This window comes from Callorhinus ursinus, unplaced genomic scaffold (assembly GCF_003265705.2).
Source record: "Callorhinus ursinus isolate GAN/ISIS: 27379988/994484 unplaced genomic scaffold, GSC_fseal_2.0 scaffold15, whole genome shotgun sequence".
NCBI lineage: Eukaryota > Metazoa > Chordata > Mammalia > Carnivora > Otariidae > Callorhinus > Callorhinus ursinus.
The window spans coordinates 43,385,275-43,404,273 of record NW_027397077.1 but is presented as its reverse complement, the minus strand read 5'-3'; the positions used below and the strand labels follow the sequence as shown (position 1 = coordinate 43,404,273).

Here is an 18,999-nt window from a genome sequence, read left to right as displayed (position 1 = left end):
GCCAAAAAAAGCACATCTGGGTTCAGTGCAGGGCCCTCCAGTTTGAGACGTTTCCTCACAATGACTCAGTGAAGCAGGACTCACTGTTGCGTCTCAGGGATGAGGAAGCTGACCCCCAGAGAGTGGGCACGCAGGCAGCAGCAGGGGGGGAAATGCAGACTGGGGGTCTCTGGCCTCCATGGGCCGCTCTCTCCAGTCCACCCTATCCTGCCCCAGGTCCCCTGTCCCCCAGCCCTTCTCTACCTCTCGGGCCAGCTTTCCTTGGGGTTGAGGTTGGAGCCCTCCCTGGCTTCTCTTCTCCTTCCCCTCCTCCTTCCCCTTTCCCCTGCTGCTTCTCCTTCTTGGCTTGGGTTTAAACTCCAGCTCTACTACTCACCCACTGAAGGACTTTGGACAAGTTATTTAATTTCTCTGTGGCTCAGTTTTCCTTTCTGTAAATGGGGGAGATTAGTAGTAGGAACCTCCTTGGGTTGTTGGGAGGAGTCAGTGAGTTGAAGTACACAAGGGCCTTGGGCCGTGCCTGGCATGCAACCAAGTGCTATCTGTCTAAGGGTCTGCTGAACAGAGGAAGTGCGACAAACATTTATTGAGTGTCTACTGTGTGCCGGGCCCTCTGATGAACCCCAGGGCTCAACGGGGGCACCAAGGACCAAGAGCTCACCCCTCATGGAACTTACACTCTAGAGGAGGAAGGCACAGGGTTGGACAAGCCCCATCTGTGGGCCCCACGCCGGCACAGTCTGCACTATGCTGACCCGCCTCGAGTTCGCAGGATCCCATGGGCCTTTCCAGATCGCAGCCCTGGATGTGGCCACTCCCCTCACTCCTCCTCCCCCGACGCTCCTCCCAAGGACTCCACTGCCTCCGCTCGCTCTCTGCTCTTGGTGACCCTCAGCTGGCCCACACCTTTGCTTAGGGCCCAACCACTCTTGCCAACAAGCTTTTGCACAACAGCTCCCTCTGCTTCTCCCTCCCTTCCCCTCAACCCCTTGGCTTAGTCAAAGCCGCCTCTCCAGAGTCACTTAACCGCATTATGACCTGCCACTTTGCACTGTGTGTGGTGACCCGCACGGGGAGGCCTGGGAGTTTTTGCTTGCCATCTGCTCCTCCAGCTCATGGAAGAGCCTCACTCAAATCGGGAAGGAAGGGAGAGATGTGAGGACTCAGTTTCTTCTCCTCTCCAGCTTTGCTTTCCTCACCTATAAAAGGGGTGCAGTCACCATGAACTTGAAGGACCGAGCTGATGAGCCTGGAAGTGGATGCCACCTGGGGTGGCTGGGTGCCTCCTGGAGGAAGGGGCAGCTGAGGACTGCAGAGAAGGGCAGGAGGAAGCCCTGGAGGAAGGCAAGGGAGGGCATGCGCCGAGAGGGGCCAGTGTCTGGCTCAGCTGTAGCCAGGGGTGACCGTAGCCTGCTAGAAGGTCAAGATGGAGGCAGATAGCAGGGGGCCTCAGTGAGGAAACCAGGCAGAGAGTAAGTGTCATCTCTCCAACCCTGCTCCTCAGTCCTCCCTCTGGGGCTGTTTCAGGAAGAGGGTGTTAGGAAGCCCCCTCCAGGCAGTGCATGCAGGCTGGGTCAAGGACGACGTGGGGGATGGCTCTGTGGAGCATGTATTTCTTCTTTTATTCTCAGTCTAAAAGGTGGAAGGAGGCACGTGTTCTCCACACAGCCTCCCAGGTGCAGAGAGGGGGGCAGGGAGAGGAGAAACTGGAGAGTTTTCAGAGAGGGGCAGGCGTTGCTGGAGGTCACACAGCACTCCTCATGCCCACACAGGGCATGAGTGTGAAAAATGGTCTCAGAGGAGCCGCTCATGCAAATAAGGACAAGAATAATGGCACATTCCCCATTTTCATTTAAAAATAGTCACAGCAGTGACGCCTGGCACTTCCTAAGTGCCCAGTGCTGTTCTGAGCTTTTTACACTGTTAACCTTGGCTCTTCATAGCAGCCAGAGGAGATAGGTTCTATTACATTTATTTCCACTTAACAGATGAGGAAACTGAGGCAATAGAGAGCCTAAGTAACTCCCTCAAGGTGACCCAGCAGGAGCAAAGCCAAAGCCAAGAATCCGGGAGCTGTTGACCGCTTCACATCACAGTTTCAGGTCACCCTCGTGCCTCCGGGGTGGCAGCGAGGGCAGGGTCACTGTGCCCATTTTTCGGAGGAGCAAACCGAGGTTCTGAGAACCTGGATGATCGCCCGAAGGGAGGAGGCGAAAGGAGGCGTGGGAGTAGTTTAGACCCGGCCACTCGAGGAGCTGAGCCGCAGGCCCCTCCCATGAGCCAGGTGGATGGGCGAGTGGTGGGGGGTCGGCGGCTGGTGTTAGGGGAGGGAGTGAATGGAGGCCGGGGGCTCCCTTGCTCTTCATCCGGAGGCAGGAGGAGGCTGAGAACCGGCTGTACCACTTGGCACCAGCATTTGCAGGGAAAGGGTTTCCTCGAAAAGTGCTCTCTAATGCGGGAAGCAGTGGGCCGAGTGTTCGCCGCGCAGCACGAGGGTGTGTGCGCGCGCGCTCGGCGAGCCCGGGCTCTTTGTCCGAGCCCGTGCGCGCGTGCGTGTGTGGTGTGTGCGAGTGTATGTGTGTGCGTGTGTGTGTCTGTGTGAGTCCGCATGGGGGGCGGGGCTGGGCGTCCGGCCCCGCCCCGGCCCCGCCCCCGGCCCGGCCAAGCTGGTATTTTTCCACCCAGCAGGATGGGTGATGCTGAGAGCTGCCTGCTCAGACAACAGACACGCGAGGTCAGGAAGAAGCCGCTTATAAATTACCGCTTCCTCCGCGCCGCCGCCAGCGCCGAGCTCCGGGCCCTGGCCGCAGCCCCGCTCGCTCGCCAGCTCCGAGCCCCGAGGACCGCGAGCCCAGAGACCCAGCCACGCGGAGAAGGAGCGCGGAGCACGGAGCCCGCGGGCCAGAGACCGAGCAGGAGGGCAGCCCCCGGCCAGTGGAACCGAGTGCAGCCGAGCGCAGCGCCGCGGCCACCCCAGGTACCCGAGGGACAGGGAGCCGGGCGCGCGGAGTCCCCTCCCTATCCCTGCGCTCCCGCCAGCCCGGACCTCCCCGCCAAGCCCCTCTCGCCACCGAGGGAGGGACGGAGGGTCGCCCGCGCAGACCCGCTGGCGGGGCTGTTATTGTTTCCCCGCGAAAGGGCTTGGGCTTTTCGTGCCGGCGGCAGGTGTGTGTGTGTGTGTGTGGGTGTGTGGGTGTGTGTGTGTGTGTGTGGGTGGGTGGGTGGGTGTCTCTGTCTCACTGGGTGTCTCTGTGTATCTCCATGTCCCTGTGTTTCCGAGGGTGGCTGTTCCTTCATTTCTCCAGCAATATGCACTCGTGTGTCCCAGTGTGTGCCTGCTATTCTGTGTCTTGGGTTGTGCTTGTCCGTGTGTTCTGGTGTGTCTGTGATACCTGAGTGTGGCCGTGTCAATGTGTCTTAGGATGTGTGCGCTTGTGTGTCCCGGTGTGTGTCTGGTGTGAACCTGTTTGTATGTAACTGTGTCTCCGAGTACCTGGCTGTGCACGTGTGTGTCCCTGAGCGTGGCTGTGTCTCCGGGCCCCTGGTTGCAGGCACTTGTGTGTCCTGGCTGTACCTGAGGGAGTGTCCCTGGTGCCTAGAGGGCCGACCAGCTGGAGCTGATTCTCCAGGGCAGGCACTGAGTCGGGCGAGGTGATAGGGGGGCATGGCTCCAAGGGTGCTGCCCGTGTGTGGCGTGCAGGTGGCAGTGCCAACGTCCAGCCGCCTTGAGTGGCAGGACGGAGGCCCCAAGGGACAGCTGGGGGCCAAATGGGCAGCAGGCAGGGACAGCAGGACACATCCTCTTCTAGCCTTTTCTCCTTCCTTCTGAGGGTTCCTCTTTTGAGCAAGAGGTTCTCTCGTCCCCCTCCCACCAGGAAAGCCAGATAGAGAATCCCAGGCACCTTCTGCGACAGCCCCAAATCTTCAACCTAAACTGGCAGGGGGGACCTGTGGGCCACCCCCTGCCCCCGGCATTCAGAAGGAGGTGTGTGCTGAGCCAGGCCACCAGCCTGGCTATTTTGGTCACTGCCTGGCCCCTGCCAGATCCTGGTGTCCCCTAGGACTAGCCCCAAAGCCTTGGGAGGCAGCCCAGGCCCCCATTTCCTGCCTGGAGAAATAAATCAGCTCAATAACTGCCCAGACACTTGAGCGGAGGGTCTTTGGGCTGAGGTTTAGTGGCGCGTGGCTGGCTCCGTTTGGACTTCGGTAAATTGGCCCACGCTTTGGCACTGCTGGCGTTTAAATAAATGTCATGGAGGAGATCTTTTTAAAATTTCTTTTTAATTTTTTCTTGGCTAGAAGGGAGGGGATCTCATCCAGAGTCTCCCAGCCAGAAGGAGTTTATTTTTGTGAGAAAGAGCGGGTGAGTGCTTAGCAACCGCCTGCCTCTCTCGACCAGGGAGTCATCCTGGGAGTGTGGGGTGGGCATGAGAAGGTGTGGCGGTGCGTGGGGGAAGGAATTTAATCAGGATGGTGTTGGGGGGATTAGAGGGTTGCCCGAGGGCACTGGCTGAGAACCCACCACAGGGTGGGATTGGCAGAATGGCTAGAGGTCTTAGGCCTGGCTCAGCCCCTACTTGACCTTGTGCAACCTTTTTTGGGGGGGCCTCAGTTTCCTCATCTGTAAAATGGGTGGAGTAGACTGGTTATGGGGTAAATGGGGACTGAGAGGCAGGAGCATGTCCCCAGAGAGCTCAGTTCAGTTACTGTGCCTCAGTTACTCTGTCTTAGTCAGTAGGTGACCTTGGGTGATTCTCTTGGCCTCTTTGAACCTCAGCTTGGCTGTCTGGGCAGCAAGGACGCCAGTGCCGGCCTCGCTGCGCCCTTGAGGGGATTGAGGGAGATGAGGGTGAATAAGCCTGCGGTAAGCTGTAAAGCCGGGCTCGGCTTCGTAGCTGCTGATTAGAGGGTGTCACGAGGTCTCAGGTCACTGGTATGTGGCAGGGCCAAGGTGCACTCTTGAGCTTTTGTCCTTCGGGGATACCCTTGTGCTGGCCCATAATGCAGTTGCAGTGGGCCTCCTCTGCCCGGTTCCTCTCCTCTCGTCCTGCAGCGATCAGGTCACATCTGCTTTGTAGAGTCAGGAGGCCTTAGTGGGAAGTACCCATTTTAGAGATGGGCAAACTGAGAGCTGCGCTGGGGACTTTGCCTTGATCGGACGGTGGCAGGAGTGGGCCTCAAAGGTCTTTCCTTGGCCAGCTGTGAGTTTGGGCCCCATGGAGCTTTAGTCACTGATGTGCTGAGGAGTTGAACTTGGACTGTGGTCAAGACCTGGGGAAAACAAGGGACAAAGATCCTCCAGTCCTCAAGGTTGGAGGGAGAGTGCGCGGGACCCACCGGCACCTCAATTCTGTCCCTCGTTATTCATTCTCCCTTTTGTGTGCCTTCTGGGGGAGCCCCGCCACTCTCCCTACACAAGTATCAGTTCACAAGAGGCTATGGGCGCTGGTGATGGTATTTTCTAACTCCCAACTTGTTTGCCTGTCAACCTGTCAGAGGACTTGGGAGCTGCACTTCTCTGAAAGTCTTTCCAAAGGTCCCAAAATGATAAGACACTTGTGAGTCATTGAACACATTCCTGTATATAGGAAAGAGCTGACAAATATATTACAAGGAGCGCCCAGAATGCAGCTGAGCCACAGCTGGAGGGGGTCTGGGCGGGAATAGGGCTGGCCTTGGAAGCCCAGCTTCACCCCAGCGGGTACAGGCTGATCACTCACTTCTGCAGAAGGTCAGAAGCAAGAGTCAGATTCTTTGGGGCTACATCTCCCTCCTCTGCGTTGGCCAACTTATCGTGGCCCAAGTGTTTGTTTGAATTTATGGGTTCTGGGGAGGAGCTGTGGCTGTGGAAATGCCCAGGGTGGCCTTCGAGTGTGAAAGAGAGCTCTTTTTAAATGTGCCTCATCTAGTTGTTTAATAAATCTTGCTAAGGTCAGCTCTGGCCTGGCACTAGATTTGGGGTAGAATATTGGCTTTCGAGGTGCTCAAAGTCCAGAGGGAGATAGGGCACTGACCATGCCATCCGAGGTGTGCTGTGAAGACTCAGGTGACTGAGTATGCACCGATGGCGGGGTCATAGGCAGAAGGCACTTCAGCCTCTTAGAGGAGGTGATGTCAGAGCTGGCATCTTCTGTGAGTGGAGGAACAGTAATGGGCTGGCGTTCTGGGCAGGGGACGTAACAGGTACAAAGGCACAGTGGCATGAAATAGCCAAGCATATTTGTAGAATAAGCCTTGCAGGGTTCCTGCTGGAGAAAACAGGGGCCAGGTGGTAGACAGCCCTGAGCATTGGGTAAACGGGCTTGAGCTTTATTCTGAGGGCAGCAGGGATAGAAACGGCATCAGACTGGGTTTAGGGGCAACAGTGGAAAAGCTAGTTAAACCCAGGAGCCCAGAAGACCCCTGATGGTAACTGGGGAACTAGGCTGGGGTCCAGGAAACCGAGGGTGGCCAGGCCACCGCTGGTCAGGCCACAAAGCATTTTCCATGCCAGTGAATCTTGCCCTGAGCTCTTTTTGTAAACACAAGGTGAAGGCCTGGACATGCTGTTTAATAGGTACACAGGCCATTAACTTACCGGCTTTGACCTCCCTGGGAGCATGAAGCCCAGGAGTCTTTAGGGTGAATTATGTCTGCCCTGGACAGGGCTTTGGGGTTTCCCCTCCCACAGAGGCTTCATTTAGAAACCTGAGCTGAGGGGCAGGGGCTATGGGTGGCCGAAAGAGGGCAGAAAGAATGGAAATTGCTGTGTTGTTTCTAAAGCTCTGTGAGTCAACCAACTGTCTTGTAAAAATCAATGTATAAACAACAAATCACCCAAAACAATAAAAGGGAAGGGGAATGTAGGGGCCAGGGATTGGGCATTGGTAACTCTAATCAGGCAGAGAATGACTTGAGTTCCTCTTTTACAAATTCAGATTCCCAGGTCCAGCATAGACACACTGAATCAATCCTCATGGGGTGGAGCCTGGGAATATGTATAAAAAAATCATGTGATTTTTTTTTAAATTTAAATTGCGATATAATTTACATGCTGTGAAATGCAAAGAGTCTGTTACAGTTTGATGAATTTTGACAAATTTATACACCTGTGTAACTACCACTCAGATCAAGGTAGAGAATATTTCCAGCTCCCCTAGAAAGTTAGTCGTCTCATGCCCTTCCCCTCCCGGAGGTGATGAGTTTCTGATTTTTGTCACCCTGAATTAGTTTTGCCAAGCCTAGAACTTCATATAAATGGACTTGTGTGGTGGATACTCTTTAGTCTCTGGCTTCTTTCTGTTTGATGTTTTTGAGATCCGTCCATGCTATGGAGTTTATCACTAGGTAATTCCTTTTATTGCTGAATAGTATTCCATTGAATGGCGTCACCTGTTGATGGACGTTGGGGTGTTTCCAGGTTGGGGTGATTATGAATGAAGCTGCTGTGAGCATTCCTGTATAAGTGTTTCAGTGAGCTTATATTGTACATTTCTCTAGGAGTGGGACTGCTGGGTCCTAAGGTCCATAGATGTTAACTTTATGAGAATATGTCAAAGAATTCTTTTAGTTACAAAAATAATACACCTAGGGGCGCCTGGGTGCCTCAGTTGGTTAAGCATCAGTCTTCGGCTCACGTCATGATCTCAGGGCCCTGGGATGGAGCCCCACATTGGGCTCCCTGCTCAGGGGGAGGCTGCTTCTTCTTCTTCCTCTTCCCTTCCCCTGACTCATGGGTGCTTGCTCTCTCTCTCTCAAATAAATAAAATCTTAAAAAAAAAAAAATACACCTCAAGCAATACAAAACTGTATAAACTAAAAGTGATCCTCAAAGATCATTAAAAAAAAGTGCACTCTAATCCTCAGTAGGTCTGTTTGTCTGTCTCTTTCTCTAATAACAATAAAGGCCTGTAAGGTTATACATTTTCCTCTGCATACAGCTTTAACCGAACCCCCGGCTCTCTACAGGGACATATACTTTTTTATTACATTCTAGATCAGTTTTCGTTTCAGTTTTGATTTCCTCATTGATCTGGGGCTATTTAGGACATGTTCAGCAAGTTAGCTGTAGTTTTGTTTTAGTGTTATCGAAAATGGCATTCTTGGTTTTGCCACTCACTCTTCAAACAATGGACCATTGTGGAACCGCCGCTTGTCAGAACATACAGATCTGCCAGGCCACTCTGAATGGCTAGTCTGCATTTGGGAATCACTCACCTAGTCTGGCCTGCCTTAATCACCGCATGCGTTGCCAGCGCAGTGAATGCAGAGCACCCACCCGGTGACTCTGAGCTTCCCTGAAGGTGGGCAAAGAAGCAGGCCGAGGCCACTTGGCATTCTGAGATGGGAAGGAGCACCCCAGATGCCTTATCTCCCTTCTTGCATTTAAGGCCTCTGCCTGACTTAGGGGTTCTTACCCCCATCTTCTGGATGAGTTCGCCGGGCCTCAGAAAAGTGACTTGCTGTAGCTCACACAGCTGGGATTGAGTAAGAAGGGGAACTAGAACCAGAGCCCGTCCTGATCCCCCCAGTGGCGCGGTAGATGCGCACTGAGCACCTACGGGGTGTCAGGCAGAAGGCCAAGGCCAGGAGGGCAGGGATAAGTAAATAAAACAGCCCCTGCGCTCAAGTGGCTCAGTCTCACGGGAGGGGAGAAGATCTGTATCAGGAAGAGGTTAATGAACAATTCCAGGCAGCTTCTGCCAAGGGCAGGCAGTGGTCCAGGCAGGGAAAAGCAGGGAAGGTCTGAGGGAGAGTGGTCCTCTGGCCAGGGAGTATGGAGACTTCGGGATCTTTGAGTGAAGGCTCCCCGCCATCCACTTTAGGGATCAGAAGGCTGAGGTCCGAGCCAGGCTGATAAGCTATCAAAAGGGCCATTGTTCACAAACTTGCGGTTCTTCCCCAGACTCAGCCTCCATTCAGTAATTCTGTTAAACAGGTAAATCTCGAGGCAGTGTTTTTACCTCTGCTTCAAACTCTTGATGACCACGTTCACAATTCCGATGCTAATTTTAACACAGCTAATGGGAAGGGGGAGTGAGGGGACAAAGCTGTACTGAGCCAAAAGATTCCTTAGGACTCGGCTGCCCGGGAGACACCTACAGAAACCGGGGTGGGGTCCTGGACAGCAGGACCTCCTGGCTCCTGTGGGCAGCTCTGGCTCCTGGCCGTGGTGCGGGATAGAATCCAGGCAATTTGCAAGAGGGCTGGCGGGCAGGAGAGCTGAGTTCTGGTTTCGCTCACTCGGGTCCTCCCTAGTCCCCTGGAGCTTTACCCTCCCCATTAAGCAGAAGCTCGGACCACATCTCTGAGGGATCCCTAGGATGGACATTTGGAGAGCCCTGCCCTTCCCCCACGGCTCTTCTTTGCACACAGTGAAAGTGCTAAGCCACTCGCTGCCAGGTTCCACCATCCCCTTTCCAGCAGAAAGTCCTTAACCCAAGCCAGGTTTGGGGCAGAGCGGTGCGGGGTGGAGGGGTGAAGTGGATTCCAGCAAAGTCATGCTTAAGTGGGTGAAGGGCACCGGAAGGGGGCGGTCCCGAGGGCTCTGCCCTCTTGCCCTATAGCCAGTTGGCACCTGGGGATGATGGCTGCTGAGGCCTCATGGAAGACCCGGGCCGCGATTTCAAGGACATTCATGCTCTCTCACCAGATGGCACTTGGTATCTCCTCTCTGGGGGGATGGCCCTACAGCTTGAGACAACAGGCTCCTTGCCAGCCTCCATGCCTCCTAGGCACCCCTCTGCACCGTCTGTGGGCATGCCACTCTCCTGCTCAGAGGCCTTCAGTGGCTCCCTAGTGCTTTGTGAAATCAGGTTCACACTCCTTGGCCTGACATGCGAGGCCCCGCAGGTTCTGGCCTCTGGCCAGTGTTTACCCTCATCTGCTACCACTTCTCCCCACCTCCTCGTGATTTGGCTGATTTCTGCTCCTAAACCGAGCCTCAGGCTCTCTTGGCTCTGCCCATGCTCATGCCACAAGGCCCGTCCTCCCTTTTCTTCTTCTTCTTCTTCTTCTTCTTCTTTAAGTAGGCTCCATGCCATCATGGGGCTCGAACTCACAACCCTGAGACCAAGAGTCTCATGCTCTACTGACTGAGCCAGCCAGGCCCCCATCTCCCTTCTCTTCTTATTCCCCTTCTTCAAGGGTCACCTTGAAGCTGCCTGCTTCATGAAGCTTTCCTTCAGCCCCTTAACTGTGCCTGGCACATAGCAAGGACTCAAAATGATCCGATGAGACAAAGTACACATCATCTCACCTTGCTCAGAGCCTCCTCTGTAGGGCAGAGTTCAGAACTTTGTGGTCTTGCCTTTTATCTGTTCACCTGACTGAGGTCACATCAGGGGAGGGATAGATGCTCCAGTGTCCAGCCTGGCACACAGTAGGTGCTCAGGACACAAATTAAGGCTGTCCGATCCCCTCTACCCTGAAACGAGAGCCTATAGTGGGTCCGGGCTTGAAAATAATATTCACCCATCTCCATCCATATTTATTGGGTCTAGGCCCTGGGGCTGTGGCAGGTGAACCAGACAAGACCAAATCATGGCCATACCCTCATGGAGCTGACCATAAAATAGTCGAATGAATTATCCCAGTGGCCTGGGGCACCAGGGTTTGGATGCAGGATCAAGTCCCAGGCCTGAAAAAACAGTACCAGTTGCTGTGAAATGGTCTCCCAGGGGCAGCTCTGGACCACAGGCATGTTTTGTGTTGTCCGCATAGACAGAGTTTTAGAATTTTAGAATTCAAGCCAGTATTTTTCATTGTGGGGTTTTTTCTTCTTTCTTTCCTTTCTTTCCTTTCTTTCTTTCTTTCCTTTTCTTTTCTTTTCTTTTCTTTCTTTTTCTTTCCTTCCTCCCTCCCTCCTCCCTCCCTTCCTTCCTTTCTTTGCCTCTACATCTGGTCATTGTCCGGTGTCTCTGAACATCTGGACATACTGCCGTTCCACTTGGCAGGGCCCCCTCAGACTCTCCAGCATGCCCCAGTGCAACCCCCTCCAGCCCCACCACCAGCTGCTTCCTCAGTTAGGTCTGGCCGGGCCCGGGGCATGGAAATGTGTTGCCAGTGGATCCCGAGCAGGGGGAGGCATTCTGCTCCATTCATTCACCGGGGCTTCTAGCCCCCTTCTAGCCCACCAGTGGGGACCCTTAGCGCTTTCCCAGGGGCAGCTCCAGGCCACCCCCCAGCGCTCCATGTGGGGCTTGGCGCACCCCCACATCAGGCTGAGACCTGCACCTTCCCTGGGAGCCCCTCCGCTTTCAGCCTCTGCTGTGGGTTCTGGGCCTTGGACTCCAAGCAGAGAGCGTAATCTGCCCCCTTGAATGCTAAAGATTCAGCCTTCCGCAGAGAGGCTCAGAGGCAGCCATATTCTGCTGGAAGGAAGCCCTAAATCTGAGACCTGGAATGTTTTCAGTGTATCTTGTTACCTTGGCTGAGCCCGAGAGTGCAGTCCGGTGATCGGTACCTATTCACTAAGTCTCATTGCAGGGCGCCGGAGGGGCTCCTCGGTAGTCAAGAGGCTCAGAGGCCCCGGGAGAAGCTCTCTGCCCTCTCCAACATTTCCTGACCTCCGACCCCTGCTTGCCATTGCCCCAGCCTGGGGGTCGTTGCTACATCTTGGCCAGGTCCTGGGATATGGCAGCAACAGCAACGATGATGACACATGCCGGTGCTCCTCAGACTTGAAAGCCACGGACATCCCCAGAGAGCTTGTTAAGATGCCCCTTTCTATGCGGGACGACTGAACTGGGCCCTGAGATTCTGCGTTTCTAACCAATTCCCAGGCTGTTGTCAAGGCTGCTGGGCTGGGGACCACACTTGGAGTAAAGGAAGTCAATCCCAGCTCTTGGGCACCTGCGACCCTTCCTAAACCAGGCCGGGTTCCTGGTCAGCATCATCTCCCCAACTGTCCCAAGAGATACCATTATTCCCATTTTGCATGTGAAAAGTTGAAGCCCCAGAGACTGCAGGTAACTCGCCTGAGACCACACAGCTGGGAGGTGGTTGAGCCAGGCCAGGCCAGGCCCTCTGGGCCAGCGCCACTTTGGAAAGGATGCTGGTGGGGAAGCCGTTTTCCACTGAACAGTGTCCATGGTCCAAAAGCCACAGGAGGCGTTTCAAGGCAGCCAAGTCGGATGTAAATCAGGGAGAGCCCAGGGCCAACCAGGCGGTGCTGACAGCAGGGCAGCCTGAGGCCGTGTGTCAGGATCAGGTCTGAAGTGGGACTTACTTGGTGCTGGCATGCTGCCTGGTGTGGGGAGCTATCGGGGGATGCTCACAGCTCCTGGAACACCAGCGTGGGGCCTGCTGGAACACAAGAAGGTGCCTTCTCACTCTTACATGGCCTCACTTTTTAGATGAATCCCAGGGTGGAGGGCTGGCTGGAAGCATCGGCAGTAGGGTGGATGGACGCTGGGACCTGGTACGTTAGTTGTTTAAATACTGGTGCATCCTTGCAACCGGGGATCTCATTGAGGACTGAGGTTGCCGAGATCTTCTGCTTGGCTGGGGCTTTATTTTTACACGGGGCACCTGCCCCAAGCAACTGGAAAGAGTAGAACAGATTTAGAGTCTAAGTTCTCGAAATGTGGTCATGGGATGTGCGTTCGGTCATCACCTGGGAGCTTGTTAGAATGTAGAATCAGGGGCCCCACACCAGACCTGCTGACTCAGACCCTGGGGGTGGGGCCTAGCAAGTTTTAAGAAGCCCTCCAGGCTTAACTTTGAGAAGGGCTGATTTCTCCATCTCCGGCCAAATGCCCTAGGGTTCGGGAGGGTCAGTCCTAACCTTTGCTACTGGCTGAGAGTACCAGGGCTTCAGGGTGACCTCAGATGTCATTTCATCTGTGCCCCACTTTTCTGATGGCCTGAACATCAGTTAAAGGGGCATGCATAAAGTTATACAGCATATCTGAGGCAGGATATAGGTCTGGATTCTTAGAGTTGCAAGTTGTAGAAATCAGTTCAAACTAACTTTAAGAAAAGAAGGGAGGGAGGGAAGGAGTAGGGAGGGAGGGAAGAAGAAAGGAAGGAAAGAAAGAAAGAGAAGGAAGGAAGGAAGAAAAGAAAAGAAAAGAAAAAAGAAAAGAAAAGAAAGAACATTTACTGACTCTTAACTGAAAAGCCCCAAGGTCATACTTCAGGCATGGCTGGATCCAGGTGCTGAGCTATGTCATCAGGATTGTTTCTTTCTGTCCATTTCTGGGCTCCTGTGTTGGTTACTGTCAGCTGCATAGGATGCATCCCCTCCCAGCATAGCCATCTCAGTCTAGAAAGAGCCTTCTTTTTTCCCAATATTCTTAGCACGAGCCCTTGTTATCACTCTCATTGTCCAGGCTCGGTCAGGTGCTTGTCCTTGAGCCAACTGTTACAGCCCCTCTGATTGGCCAAGCCTGGCTCACGTGCCCACCCAGAACCCTGTGGGCTGAGAGTGGATGTGCATGGGTGTCCAGGTGGAATGAATGTGAGGTTGTCCCCAGAAGAGGGGCATGGGTGCCAGCAGGCTATACCCACGGGGACTTAGCTCCTCTTGGAGCTGGGTTGCCCTCAGGCAACTGCTAAGGTCTCACGCCAGGTAGAATTACACTCCTTTTCCTGGTTCCTTTAACAGTATGCCTATAAATGTGCATTAAACATGCTCCCTTCATCTTTCCCTTTGTCCCTCTTCCCTTGGTATAGTCTAGGATAGCAAGTTACATGTTACCCTGGCACCCACAACTGTTGCAGGCATTACTAACCCACCCCCCCTTCACAGTGCCATGTGTCCACCCAGAAAACAAAGCCTCTGTGGTGTCCATGTCGCATGTTGGCCTTTACCATGGGGTTCTGGGCTCCATGAGAGCAAGCACCTCGGCTGTCTTGTTCATTGCTGGGTTCCCAGGACCTAAAACAGTACCTGGCACATAGTAGGTGCTCAAGAAATTTAAAAAATATATATATATATTTTATATGTATTTTATTCTTAAGTAATCTCTCCCCCCAATGTGGGGCTTGAACTTACAACCCTGAGACCAATGGTCGCATGCTTTACTGACAGGCAGCCAGGTGCCCCTTAACAAATTACTGACTGAATATTCCTACCCCACAGTGCCTTGACCATTGGGCACCTAGGTTAGCCCGTTGAATGTGGGGGCACTGCCATAGCAATGAGGTTGTCTGATTTGGGGGACAGGGAGCTCTGCAGACTGCTGGGGCCGTGTTTCTGAGTCTGAGGAAGGGGCTCCAAGGGCAGGGCCTCAGGTACATTGAGGAAAGACTTGTCCACCCTGCAGGCGTCTTTCTGCCCTCCCACCATTACCCCCTTCTCTGCTCTGCTAGTCCATGTACCTGTTCATTGAAATGTGTGATCTTGGTTGATAAGGAGCCATTTCCTGGTTTTCTGCATTTTTATATTCTAGGAAACCAGGGGAGCCTTCCAGCACAGCTCTGCTGGTGGATGAGAGACAGCGGTGATCTTCCCCAACTTGCATTTTTTTCCCAAACTGAGTGCCAAAGAACAGGAGGTGATCTATTAAAAAACAAACAAAAAAAACACCAACAAAACCAAGGCTTCTGGGGTCATTCACATTCGGGGACTGCTTGACTCAGCAAAGTTCAACAGATTCCCTTGGTAAGGTGATTCTTGGAGCCTTTACCCAGTCGATGAGTTATCGTCTTCTCCAAGAGTCTGGGGCCCCCAGGGCCTCCCTCAGCCCCTCTGTCTTGCCGTGGTGTGTCCCTGAGCTCCCAGTGAATAGTCTTTCACAGACTTGGGCCCATGCCTAGGCTGCTCTGGTGCAGGCTTCTGGGGCCGGGCAGTGGCTTACAGTTGCGGCTGTGGGTAGCCTCTGTGTGTGTGTGTGTGTGTGCGTGTGTGCGCGCACGTGTGCGCGAACACGTGGGTCTGTGTGTGTCTGCATGTGTGCGCCCCGGTGCTGACTTGGCCCCTCCCAGTGTGCGTGAGGCGGGCAGTCACATGTGCAAGAAGACTCCGAGTCCCGAGTATAGTCACAGTCTGACCAGATGTCTTCTTTCCTTCTTTGCCTCCTCTCGTTGTATTAGGTCCAGAACAACAGCCCTTGCCGAGGAGCCTCCAAAACGTAAGTGGCATTTGACCTCTCGGTGGTGTTGGCATCTCACCGATGTGGGGTCCTTGGGCTCTCAGTGTCTCCTCCAGGCTCGAGGAGGAGGAAGCAGAACCCCCAGGGCTCCGGGACCTCATCCACATGTCACTCCGGGGTGGTGGCTTCATGGCTCGGGTCGGCCCCCTCCACCTGCCTGTGCCAGGGAGACAGCCTTACAAATGCTGAGCACTGATTTTCGCGTCTGGCCTGGACCCCATCCTGGCTCTGCCACAGGGCAGTGATGGGGCCTCGTTGAGTTACTTCTGAGGATTGGGCTCAGACACGTGTAAAAGGGTGAGATGCTTGGCTCCCAGCACAGATAGGATTCTCCCATCAGAACTTGGGGCTGCTGTCCCAGTTGTCTCGTTATTAAACTTTTTATTTTTTATTTTTTGGGTCTTTTTTTAAGGATTTGTTCATTTGAGAGAGAGCGCGAGTGCCTGTGTCAGCGCATGCGCACACACCTCCACAAGGGGAGGGGCAGAGGGAGAGAATCTTTAAGCCGACTCCCTGCTTAGCGCAGAGTCCCTCCCGGCTGATCCCACCACCCGTGAAATCGTCACCCCAGCCAAAACCCAGAGTCGGTCGTTCAACCGACTGAGCCACCCAGGTACCCCTAAACTTTTTCTTTTTTAAAAAATTGAAAACCTTCAGAAAAGTGGAAAGGAGACTACAGTGAACTCCTGTATACCTTTCACTGAGATTTTCCCACTGTTAACGTTTGTTACATTTGCTTCATCTCTATATATGCTACAGAAATAGTCACATTAAAACTTTTTTTTTTTTTTTTTTTGCTGACTCATTAGGGAGTAAATTACAGGCTGATGCCCCTTTACTCTTCCTAATCCTTACTATGTATTTCGTAAGAGCAATGCCATTCATTCTCTTATATAAGCACATGCAATTATCAACCCCAGGACGTTTAACATTGATACAGTTCTCTTATCTAATCTACAGACCTTAATGACATTTTGCTGATGTCTCATATTTACAGAAGCTTTTTTTTCCCTCGCCAGTTCAGGTTCACAGTGTTTTTAAAAGGGGTTTAATGGGGCAGGAACCTGACTTTTCTGCAGATGACTTTTTCACCTTGATCTAAAACATCCTTATTATTGGGGTTTTGAAAGTCTTTTTGTTACGACATTCGGTAAGAAATAGATTTCACGACAGGATGCCACCCGTGCTCACACATCCACATGCGCTTGAAAGTGAAACCAGTCTTACAAAATGGTAACTCATATCTTCAGCATCTTTAGGGCTCTGTTCTATTCTGTTTTCTTTTATAAAAGTGATAGTCCTGACCCTTTGAGTTGATTTCATGACCCACTAGTGGACTCTGTTCTGGAATGTGAAAATCCTGGCTTCTTAGGCAGAAATTTCTCCCAGGAGGGAAGGTAGTGCCCTAACCAAGGACTTGGAGTTTGGTTGATTTGGGGTCACCTAGGAAGCCAGGACTAAGAGAAAGGCCCTGAAGACCCTGGCCCACTGCTACCCATGGTGGACCTGACCCCATCCCTGTGATCAAGCCCCGCCCCCCCAGGCCCTGTGACCCCATGGAGACCTCTGGTTCTTTATGTTGTGACATTAGGCAGGCATATCCCCGGGTGGCTCAGGACACTTCCCTGGCTGAGTGGGCATAGAGTTGTTCTAGTCCATGTCAGCCTCCAGAGTCGTTGCCATACTGGTCACAAATGTCAGTAAGAATAATCACGAACACTTTTTAAACTCTTTAATATCATGCTCGAATCGGCACGGAGAGGTTTAATGTATAGTGGCGCATTTTAGCCCACAACAGTCTTAGGATGTAGGCGCTGCTGTTCTTTTTGTAAAAATTACAGGTACAGTACCTTGAGCACTTACTGTGTATCAGGTACTCCTAGGTACTTTACAGACTCATGCAGTCCTCAAAGTAGCCCTAGGAGTTAGCCACTGATATTATCTCCATTGTACAGATGGGGAAACTGAGGCGCAGAGAGGTGAATTGACTCCCCCCAGGGTCACACTGCAAGGAAGGATTTGAACCCCACCTGTTCTGACCCTGGTGCCCACACCATCCAGCACTGCTCTTCCCTCACCCCAGGCTGGGAGTAGACTCCTAGGCAGGCCCATTCCCAAGGCCTTGTGCTTGTTAATGAGTAGCCTGGGGCAGCCCAGGCAGCCAGATGCCTGCTGCTGCAAAGCTGGAGTATGAGTTCTGTTTCCAGATAAAGAGTCTTGTGCAAGGCTCCCAGCCCCCATCTGGGTTGGTGGCTTTAGAGGCAATACACAGATAGAAGCCAGCTGCTGTTCTCTCCTCAGAGGTTTGCTGATCCATCCACACTTGGTGGGAGCCCATTTCACAGAGGATGCCCTGGAGGCTGAGAAGTGGGTTTGCTCTCAGGCCCATATGAAGCTTCCTCCACGTGGCCCTTTTGGCTTATGCTTTCTGAAAGGGCTCCCTGGCCCTGTGTTGTAGCACAGAATGCAAATGAGTGGGTGTCGTTTTATGCCATTAAAACTTCAGTTACAAAAACAACCTGCTAGGGGCGCCTGAGTGGCTCAGTCGGTTCAGCGTCTGCCTTCGGCTCGGGTCCTGGAGTCGAGCCCCGGCTCCCTGCTCGGCAGGAAGCCTGCTTCTCCCTCTTCCGCTCCCCCTGCTTGTGTTCCCTCTCTCGCTGTCTCTCTGTCAAATAAATAAATAAATAATCTTAAAAAAAAAAAAAACCTGCTAGGGCGCCTGGGTGGCTCAGTTGGTTAAGCGACTGCCTTCGGCTCAGGTCATGATCCTGGAGTCCCGGGATCGAGTCCCGCATCGGGCTCCCTGCTCAGCGGGGAGTCTGCTTCTCCCTCTGACCCTCTTCCCTCTCGTGCTGTCTCTCACTCTCTCTTTCTCAAATAAATAAATAAAATCTTTAAAAAAAAAAAAAAAAACCTGCTAGATTTGGTCCAGGGGTCGAAGTTTGCTGACCCCTGCCCTTCCCTTCTTAATTAGTTTTGATTTGTTTGGGTAAACCATCATTTATTTAATTAGTCCTCTAGCGATGAGAGATTGGCCATTGGTAGTTTCTCTTTCATGTAAACCACTCTGCTGTGAACATCTTTTTCTTTCTATTTTTAATTGTAAAATATACATAACATAAAATTAAACATCTCGACCATTTTTAGGTCTATAGTATAGGAGTGTTAAGTATATTCACGTTGTCGTGCAACCGATCTCCAGAACTTTTTCATCTTGTAAAACCAAATGCAGTGAACATCCCTGAGTGGGCATCTTTACACAGTGGTCTGGTCCAGAAAATTGGAATTGCTAGCCTAAAGGGGGTGTGCATTTTTAAGGTGCCAGGCACCTGCTGCCAAATCACTGACCCTCAGGAATTGCCCTAACTGAAGCCTCTGAGGATCATCAGTGACAGCCTGCAGGCCTCAAGAGGTAGTGAAGCCAGCCACTTCCTTGGGGAGCCCCTGCCTTCAGAGCTTGGGGAGCAGTGGATTTAAAACAACCCATCCCAAAGAAGCAGCAGCTGGTCTGCCAGCCTTCCTCTTTTGGGAAAGAAAATCAAAAGTCCGTAAACAAGATGTGTTATGAATACCGAACCAGACTCGGAGGTTGATACGGCTACCCTTTAGAGAGAGGAGAGGTGTGGTTAAGACCTCAACTCAGCTGTCCAGTGAGTCCAGGGGTCAATGGCATTTGGCCTCTACTTTGCTGTGTGACCCAGGGCAGGTCACGTAACCTCTCTGGGCCCTCGGGTCTTCTGTCAAAATAGACATGATGTAGACTCCCTCCTCTCCAGTTGGACGATCAGAGAAGAAGAACTATGAAAGTTCTTCGCACAGTGGCTGGCACACAGCCCCTACCCAGTACGTGCTAGTTGTGATTGCTATTCTTACTGGGGCGGTTAGGATTACTTTTAACACCTCTATCACGGTAGTCTGAACA

General features: G+C 52.8%; 1 protein-coding gene across 6 annotated transcripts in view; it reads left to right on the top strand.

Annotated features, from left to right (window-relative positions):
* The first annotated feature begins 2,697 nt into the window (after positions 1–2,697).
* SLC6A6 (solute carrier family 6 member 6) overlaps positions 2,698–18,999 on the top strand; it is an 82,707-nt gene continuing 66,405 nt past the window's right edge. The window contains exons 1-4 of one of the 6 annotated variants that reach the window (XM_073901709.1): positions 2,698–2,977; positions 11,467–11,948; positions 14,376–14,480; positions 15,019–15,056. The gene's annotated coding sequence lies outside the window, so the exon portion shown is untranslated. Of the gene's footprint in view, positions 2,978–11,466; positions 11,949–14,375; positions 14,481–14,501; positions 14,588–15,018; positions 15,057–18,999 lie in introns of those variants that run through there. The other 5 variants (XM_073901710.1, XM_025885714.1, XM_073901712.1 and 2 more) reach the window with 5 other exon arrangements.